This window comes from Myotis yumanensis, unplaced genomic scaffold (assembly GCF_028538775.1).
Source record: "Myotis yumanensis isolate MYYU_CA2020_CCGP unplaced genomic scaffold, mMyoYum1.0.hap1 SCAF_3, whole genome shotgun sequence".
Classification (NCBI taxonomy): Eukaryota; Metazoa; Chordata; class Mammalia; order Chiroptera; family Vespertilionidae; genus Myotis; species Myotis yumanensis.
This window is the reverse complement of record NW_027223754.1, coordinates 8,221,648-8,230,616: the sequence shown is the minus strand read 5'-3', so window position 1 is coordinate 8,230,616 and position 8,969 is coordinate 8,221,648. Positions and strand designations below refer to the sequence as shown.

Here is an 8,969-nt window from a genome sequence, read left to right as displayed (position 1 = left end):
CCTTGGGAGTGCTAAAATGGCCAGCTCATTTTTAGAACCCAGCTAAGGGAACTGGAGTTGGGAATATATTACTTTGGGATTGGGGAGATATATTTATGCCCTTTCCAGTTCTTGCATGTATATTTCTAACCTTCCCATGTTCCCAGAACTACCTCTAGATTCTCTTTCAACTCCCCAGCATCTTATGTCCAGAGGGCCCGCAGTCATATCTCCTTACCAGCCTGTCCTAAGGCATCTGGAAGTATGTGGGGGGTAAAAGAGAAACCAGGATGAACGGTACATAGTCAGAAGTTATACTATTGAAAATTCTTCTGATCAGCACTTATTTAAAGTGAAAAGCAATGGATTCAGTTCTCAGCAACGTCTGAGCAAAACTGTCAATTAAAAAAATTCCATCAACCCTGTGGAAGGAAAATGCATTTTCCTTCTCTTCTCTCTATAGAAAATAGTAAAACTGTCTTCCTCCCAAAAATCCATACCCCAGGCTTATCATGAGAAGAATATCAGTCAGATCCCATTAGGACATTTTACAAAATTAAATGACCAGTAAGTACCCTTCTAAGTGGACAAGCTTTCCCAAAACAAGGATAATCTGACAAACTATCACAGCCAAGAGGAGCAATTTTTCTGTAAGTCTAGAACTGTTCTATAAATAAAGTTTATGAAAAATATAATGTAAAAAAGCAATTAACGAGTATGCAGCCAAAAGGTAGGGTCTAAAAATTATTACAAAGGTAGGAGAAAAGAATTAATATTTTTTAAGGTTATTTTTCTGGATTTTGTGAAATTTATGGTGTTATACATTTTTTTGTGTTATAAACTTTTTAAATTTGTATTTTACTATATTTGTTTTCATTCTAAAAAATTTTTGTTTGTATCCAACTTTATATTTGTAATTTTCTTAAAGAGGTCCCCTAAACTGTGTGAACTTCAGACTCCACAAAACCTGGCTCCATCCTTTGTTGCCACTGATCACATATGAATATATAGAAAAATGTGTCCAATTCACAAACCGAGGGCCTACGATGTGTAAATACTATACTAGGACTTGCAGGGAAGTGGGGGTGTATGAAGATTAACAAGCACTTACAGCTTCATGGGAGAGACAGGTATCTAACTAATGTAGATGTAGCCTCAAAACAGATTGAGTGACAAACACCCAGCCACTGACGCCAACCCTTTCTTTAATCATCCACTTACCAAGATCTGGAATTAAAAGCACATTGGCCATTATCAATTGATGCAGCTCTACTTCAGATGGCCCTGCTCAAAAGCAATGGGCGTAGGAGATCAATAATAATCACAACTTTGCAGTTGGCAATCACAAGTGGGAGCTTTGGAGACAAGACCATTGTCAACCTGCCCCTCAGCTTGTCCCCCAAAGGACTTTGACTCTATTTAGCTTCTCTAGTAGATTGATCAATCAGTTTTTGGCAGATGTAGATTTGGACCTAGCCAGAATTAGCCACAAAATTTTAACCAATCCAAAAACGTAATGGGGTGAGAGCAACTTAAAAAGAGACTCAAACTTCCATTAGGAAATTTGTTCCACTGCAGCCTCCAATCGGCTCTTGTTTGCTTGGCTAAAGAGATACTTGGCTAAAAGAAAGTAGAAAAAAGGGTTTAAATCTCCTACTTCTTTCCAAGTCCCCAAAACGGAATCCTGAACTATGGAGTCTGGAACCTTCATTAATGAGAACACTGAGGCCATGGCTGTCGGTCCTTGCAACACCCTTCAGTGTTAGGTTATTATTATAGGAATAAGACTGTTATTATAATAATACTAAGACTACTATCCCTGTCTTACAGAGGATGAAATGGGGCTTAATGCAAAGTACCTCAACTCCCAAACCTGTGTTCTTAACCACTATGCAGTCCTGCCTCTCATCATACCCTCTGTCTGATGGTCATAAGACAGCCCTTCAAACTGTGAAACTTCTATATATACAAAAGGCTAATATGCAAAGTATCCCCTTGGGAGTTTGACTGTGAGACCAGGAGTTTGATTGCTCGCTATGATGTGCGCTGACCACCAGGGGGTGGCGCGGAACATGGCGAGTGACCAGCGGCAGCGTTGGCATGTGGGTGGCGAAGGAAGGAGGAGGCGGGGAGGCAGGGAACCTGATTGGCCCTGATCACTGGCCAGGCCTAGGGATCCTACCTGTGCATGAATTTCGTGCACTGGGCCTCTAGTTTTGGAATAATTAGGGAGAAACATGTGTGTTTTTAAAGTGTTAGTGCTGAAAGGAACCTGAGAAAATATTTAGTCTAGCCCTCTATTTCCAGAAGAGGTTGCCTCCCAACGTCAGGGCGGCTCTGCCAGAGGGGACGGAATCCAGTTGTGATGCCTGGTTGTGTGCCTTTCCCACTCTAGAGCTGCCAACCACCGGCACTGAGGGCTGAACCCAGGGAGAGGCACGCGTTTGGGAGAAACGTGTTTTGGAGTGGGGAGGGGTAAGGGGAGAGCCAGTGACAGTTGTCACATGTTATGAGTTGAATTGTGTCCCCCCTCCCCTCCAGATTTATATGTTGAAGTCGTAACCCCCAGTACCTCAGAATGGGATGTTATTTGGAGACAGAGTCTTTACAGAGGCAATCAAGTTAAAATGAGGTCATTAGGGTGAAACCTAATACAATATGACTGGTGTCCATATAAGGAGAAATTTGGACACAGACACACGCAGAGGGAAAACTATGTGAGGAGACATAGGGAGACGATGACCATCCCCAAGCCCAAAAGAAAGGCCTGGAACAGATGCTTCCCACACAGCCTTCCGAAGGCACCCCCCGCTGTTGACACCTTTGAACTTGCAGACTCCAGAACTTGTGCGACAATACTTTTCTGTGTTTAAGCCACCCAGTTTGTGGTCCTTTGTTATGGCAGCCCCAGCAAACTGATCCAGCACAGAACTTGGGAAGTGCCTGAGGAGGCACCGGGCTGAAGGACTGGTTGGAGAAGAGGAAAAAGGAGAGGCTAAAATGATGAAATCCTGGGTGGGGAGAAAGAGACCTGGGCAGAGAAACCAAGGATTAGCCAAGTGGAAACCCAATCAAAATGAAAGTGGAGTCCATTTCTTCTTTTAATTGACGAGTCTAGGTCTGGAATATCTCAGTGTAGAAGGGGACCTAGAAGAACACAGCTGTTACAGAGGCCACTGGAGTGTGGGCTGCCCTCACCTTCACGGTGCCACGGTGCCGGCACACTGCGGAGAAACAATTCCACCGCGTCCAGATGTTCTGGAGAGGTGAGGAGAGCCAGGGAAAGTTCTCAGTATATTGTAGGGTGGAGCCAACTTGAATGTGCTTGAGGCCTCCATGAGCCCAGTCATCTCCAGGTACCAATGGGGGGTTGTTTCCACTGAGGATACCAACATCTGTGATGCTCAAGTCCCTCCTGTAAAATGGAATGGTATTTGCATGTAACTTGCACACATCCTCTCATATACTTTAAATCACCTCTAGATTACTGATCATACCTAATGCAATGTAAATGCTATGTAAATAGTCATTATGCTGTATTATTTAGGAAACAATGACAAGAAAAAAAGTCTGTACAGGTTCAGTACAGATGCACCCATTTTAGGCTTAACTACACAGTCCACACATCAGCAACACGACTTTGTTCCCCCAGCATATTTTTAATCCATGGTTGACTGAACCTGCTGAACCACTTATACCAAGGCAATATATCAGTGGTTCTCAACCTTCCTAATGCCACGACCCTTTAATTCAGTTCCTTGTGTTGTGGTGACCCCCAATTTCATTGTTACAAATTGAACATAATCAAAGCATAGTGATTAATCACAAAAACAATATGTAATTATATATGTGTTTTCCGATGGTCTTAGGCGACCCCTGTGAAAGGGTCGTTCGACCCCCAAAGGGGTCGCGACCCACAGGTTGAGAACCACTGCAATATATTTTTTTATTCATCATAAGAAAAAATTTAAAAACTTTATTATACTTATTTTACAGTTCAGTATTGCTTTTATTTTGAAACACAAATATATTTTCGTGGTTATTATGTATGTGCACACTCTGGAGGCGGGTTGCCTGAGTTCCAAGTGTAGCTTTGCCCTCACTAGCATTCAACCTTTCTGTGCCTCAGTATTCTCATCTGTAAAAGGGGAATGATGACAGCACCTACTTCATAAGATTATGAAGATTCAATCAGATCATGTGAGTGAAGGGTTTCGGTAAACTGTATCTGTCATTACCAGAGGCGTTTATTATAACAAGAATTCCTCTCAAGACTCAGATTCAAAGTGTGCTAGATAACAGCCCTCCGCCCGCTGCTGGGCCCAAGCATCGCTGGGACCCGGACCACCGTGATTAGAGGGTAAGGCTACTAGCAGGCCTCAGGCGCCACGAGGAACAATAACATTTGGGATACCAGCCTGAAAATAAATTGCATTGGCCTCTGAAACCCCCAAGTAGGTATCGCATGGACGTAGAACCCCTGAAAACCTCACAGCCAGGAAGAGCAGGGTGGAGGGACCCCAGGAACTTGGAGGATGAATGCTGCTCTTGAGCAATGTCTTCAGCTCTAAGATAAATCGCTGATAAATCGCCCAGGGTTGCTTCATGTCCAGGGCGTTGCAGAAGTCCAGACCAGGCCTCCTGGCCAGGGGCTGTGTCAAAACCCTGTGGGGAAGGTGGTGAAATCGGGCTAAAAGGGGTCGTGCACGTGGGTGCCAAAGAAAATAGGAAAGGAAAGCGCTGGGGCTGTCAGGGCCCCTTCTGCAGAAGTCACCCCTCCAGGGCCCGCGGACAGCAGACCCCCGAGCTGGCGGGGCTCCTGCGCTGAGGCACCGCAGCTCACCCTTTGCCCTTCCTCGGATTCCTTACGAAACCAGGCACGTCCAGGGGACGCGAGCGCACCCGCCCGCCCCTTCCCCGCACCCGCTCGCCGGCCGCACGCCGGCCGCCTGCGCGACACACGCGCGCCTGCGTGGGAAAGCCGGCACGCGGGGGGCGGGGCCTGGGTGGGAGCGCGGCGGGGCGGGGCGGGGGCGGGGTCTGGTGGGCGGGGCCAGGGCGGGGCGGGCGCGGCTCGCGCAGCAGCAGCAGCCCGCCCCCGCGGCAGCAGAGGCTGGTGCGCAGTCCGCGCGCAGGGGTGACGGCGGCGCCTTTAAATAGCATCCGGAGCAGGCGCGGGGCAGCCAGTGGTCTGCGGTGACAGCCGGCGGCGCAGCGGCCGGGCCAGCCGAGGAGGTGAGTGCGCCCGCCGCCGGGAGCTGCGTGCGTCCCGCTGCGGTGCCCGCGGGCTCCGCGGAGGTGCCGGGCTGGAGGCTGCCCCGCCGGCCCGAGCCCGAGTGACGGCGGCCGCAGCGGAGGCGCGTGAGCAGCGCGGCTCGGTTCGTCGGGACGTTCCGCTTTTATGGCCTCTGCCCGGCGGCTGCCCTGCCCGCAGCGGCGGAGGCCTCGGTGCCGCCGGAGCCGCCGCCGGTGCCTGAGGCGGGGATGCTCGCACGGGCGAGGCGCTGGTTCACCGTGGGGTCCGGTGACGTGCGCGGCGGGTCCGGCCCCTGGTTGGTGCGGCGGCGGGGACCGGCCAGGCCTGGACCCGCCTGAGCTTCAGACGCCAGGGCTGGGTCCCGAGAGGCAGGTATCGTGGTCTCTCGGCCACGCCGTCCCTCCTGCACCCGCGGCCCGGCTTCCGAGATGCCCTCCGGCCGCGCAGGGAAGCATCGCAGCCGGAGCCCGACTGCGCGCCGCTCCTGCCGCGGCCGATGCCCCGCGAGGAGCGCCCGCGGAGGGGCACACGCAGCACCCGCAGCCGGTTGCCATGTGCAGAACCCTCGGTGTCTCGGAGGAGTGGCCGTAGCTTCTGCCCGAGCCCGGGGGGGGGGGGGGGGGTCATTGATTTAAGGAGTCTGGCTTTTTTTTTTCTTTTTTCTTTTTCTTAATTAACAAGCGGAGATAATATCTACTACACGGCATCGTAGCCGGAGAGAGCTGATGGATGACTTGCGTGCACAGTGCCAAAACCTAGAGACAGGTGCGGGGTAATCGGGTGCCATCGCAAACCCCTTCCCACCCACTCACTCACTTTCAAGGTTATGGCGCTTAATTGAGACAATTGTCCAAGTGCCCTTTGTCTTGTAAAGTTGAGACTTTTCGGTCCTTTGGGGGCAGAACTATCCCAAGTGCCGCCCCCCCCCCCCCCCCGCTGTCAATAATACCCTTCCTATTATTCACGGACCTTTGCTTAGCAGGAGAGAAGCTGGTTAAATCTCACCGTTTCTGACACAGATTCCACCTCTGTTTTCCCAGTGTAAACAATTATTTCTAAACACAAAGCCAGTCTTCTGGTTGATTCTGCATTTGCAGGTGGAGGTGGCCGGTTAGAGTGGCTGAAACTTCAGGTTGGAGTTGACAGTCTGCTTTGGGTGTGCTTGAGAAGGGGGTGCTTTTAAAGGAACCCCGCTGCCCTTCCCATTCCTGTGGTTGTCTTGTCCTGACTCAGCTGGAAGAGGCCCTTCCCAGCCTAAATCTTGGCTCCTCATTTGTGAAAAGACTAATGTGCATGAGACTAAAGTCTTTCAGGAACTAAAATTCTGGATTAGAAAAAAAAAATAATCCTTAAAAGCAGCACACCTCACCTCCCTCCCTTAAAATAATATAGATTTATTATAGACCATATACTACAGACCTCTATTTTCTGCACCTACTGTAAACAGGAAAGACTTTTTAAAAAAGAAAATCACCCTTCCCCCTCAGTTATAAGTATTTTGGTATATTTTCTTCCTGTCTCTATTAATGCCTGTTTTTATTATTATTACAGGCAGCCGACTAAAGAGCAATCCCTTGGCTTTTTAGATTTTGGCATTTAATTGATAGATAGTCATGACATATGCAGCGGGACAGGCGTCTAGTTATACCATACAGGCAGAGTTTCCATGGCTGTGCCTTCTTTTGGATGAAGCTTGGAATAACTGAAAGTGAACCAGCTGGCCACAGTGTCATGGTGAAGGCCCAGGTCTTGCCACAGCTCTCATTTTATATATATATATATATATATTTTTTTTTAATTGATTTTTTACAGAGAGGGATAGAGAATTAGAAACATTGATGAGAGAGAAACATCGATCAGCTGCCTCCTGCACATGTCCTACTGGGGATGTGCCCGCAACCAAGGTACATGCCCTTGACCGGAATCGAACCTGGGACCTTTCAGTCCGCAGGCCGACGCTCTATCCACTGAGCCAAACCGGTGCTGGCTCTCATTTTGATGTTGCTGTCTTGTGGAAAACGTCTGTGTGTTTGAGGAGGGCTTGGGGAAAGATCACATGGTTTTGTCATTACAGCTGGGAATTTCCCCATCTCTCTCCCTTCACATTTCACTTTTCTGGAAAGAGCAAGATTATAGGAATAGGAGTAATTTGTAGAACCTTAGAGAAATGGATAATTTTGTCCACTGTTCTTTTGCATTTACTGTCTCTTCTAACCAAATTCTGTTAAGTTAGAATGCATTAACAATGTTTTAGGAATGGTCTCCCTTGGATGATGCCATGAATTAGAGAACTGTGTTACAAAATACAAAAGAACATGGTTGGTGTTTTTTTTTAAGGCAACTCAAAACTGTATCCTAAGGCCATTCAAGCCTTACTCCCTGACAGGCTGTGGTTAGTCAGGTGGTAGATTGAAGGTGCCAGAGTTTTTACTAAACGTTGCAGTCCCACTGGTGGTCGGACAAACACATAGGGTCACTTTAACACTCACGCCTGGAGACCAGGTCTCAGCAGACAGAGCTGATCCGAAGCTGCTGGTAGTGGAGTTTCAGCATTCTAGTACTTGAGGGGCTTCTGAGAGCTTTTAACGAAATACCAGCCCTGAAGCAGAAGCTGGACTTGATGAACTGTAAGTAGAGGCAATTGTATCAGTGTTTGTGGCCACGACCCTGAGATTGTCATTGTATCTGCCATTCCTTACCCAACATGCTGAATGCCAACTCATAAAGTTTGGGTTGTGTAAGGCCAAGGTGACACCTACTTTGAAACAACTGCTCGTACCATCGTGGCACGAGAAAACTATCAGAAAATCTTAGTGACGGTCATTTCTCTGCTTCTCTGCATCCTGACACTTAGAAGTTCTTGAGTGTGTTGGAGACGGCACAGTACTCCATGTGGTGTGGCCTTTGTGGAATGTGGAGGGGAGAAATGTGATGGAGCGTTCCCTGTGGCGCTGCTGGCAGGAGGGATGGGTGACATGTTCCTGGGACAGACTTCTGTGGGTGAGGACTCCACTCCCCTGTGCTGCCTGCCTCCCCAGAAGACATTTGGCAGGAGGCACACGTCTTATCTCCAGAATCTAAGATTTCAAAACCGGTGGCTCAGTCTAGGTATCCGGGCTAATGCTCTTCATGAATTAGTTGCCGGTCTTCACGTTTTAAATAAAAATGCAAAAGCTCTCCAATATCTAAATCAAAACCATTTGCCTCAGAAAAGCTATACATAACATACAACTTTATATTACATACTTATATTACCATAGGAATCTATGCTTCTTATAGAAAATTGGGGAACTATAAAATGAAGGCCTTAAAGAGATTCAATGCTATTCACATTTCTGTGTATTTCCTTTTTGTTTCTCTAAATATATTTTTAAAATTTTAGACATATATTTTATGTTGAAGATAAAATTTTTGATAATTTAATTTTAATGGCCTAAAGCAGCCGTTCTCAACCTGTGGGTCGCGACCTCTTTGGCGGTCTAACGACCCTTTCACAGGGGTCGCCTAAGACCATCCTGCATATCAGATATTTACATTACGATTCATAACAGTAGCAACATTACAGTTATGAAGTAGCAACGAAAATAATTTTATGGTTGGGTCACAACATGAGGAACTGTATTTAAAGGGCCAGAAGGTTGAGAACCACTGGCCTAAAGTATACTGTGAATATTTTTTTTTCATGTTTTAATATATCTTTTAGAAATTGGCACATTCTGCTTTAAAGCTGTTG

At 47.5% G+C, this 8,969-nt stretch overlaps 1 protein-coding gene across 2 annotated transcripts in view; it reads left to right on the top strand.

The window, feature by feature from the left end:
* Positions 1-5,113: 5,113 nt before the first annotated feature.
* ACSL1 (acyl-CoA synthetase long chain family member 1) overlaps positions 5,114-8,969 on the top strand; it is a 58,517-nt gene continuing 54,661 nt past the window's right edge. For both annotated transcript variants that reach the window (XM_070408174.1, XM_070408172.1), the window contains exon 1: positions 5,114-5,214. The gene's annotated coding sequence lies outside the window, so the exon portion shown is untranslated. The remainder of the gene's footprint in view (positions 5,215-8,969) is intronic.